Source organism: Penaeus monodon, chromosome 33, assembly GCF_015228065.2.
Source record: "Penaeus monodon isolate SGIC_2016 chromosome 33, NSTDA_Pmon_1, whole genome shotgun sequence".
In the NCBI taxonomy this organism is placed as follows: Eukaryota; Metazoa; Arthropoda; class Malacostraca; order Decapoda; family Penaeidae; genus Penaeus; species Penaeus monodon.
The window spans coordinates 25,308,291-25,308,597 of NC_051418.1; positions in this window are offsets into that span (position 1 = coordinate 25,308,291).

Consider the following 307-nt stretch of genomic DNA (forward strand, 5'->3'; position numbering starts at 1 on the left):
GGTTACAAACTTCAAAAAAGCATAGATATGTGCTGACGGTCAACAAAAACAGCCTTATTAGATGATCCCCACGAGGGTTAGTAAAAAGCCTGAAGTAGAATATTTTATCATCCATAAAAATGCCAAAATATGGAAGTTATCGTGCCCAGGCATTACCATGCACGAGCATGCGGGTTTTATGCGCTTGGTGTCAGTCAAGATCCAGGCAAGATGGGGAAAGATCACACAAGTTGGTATCCTGTTTCAGAAAATTCTCTGTCGATAGTTTCGAACACAGTTGAGGATAAATTCATCATCAAACGTATTT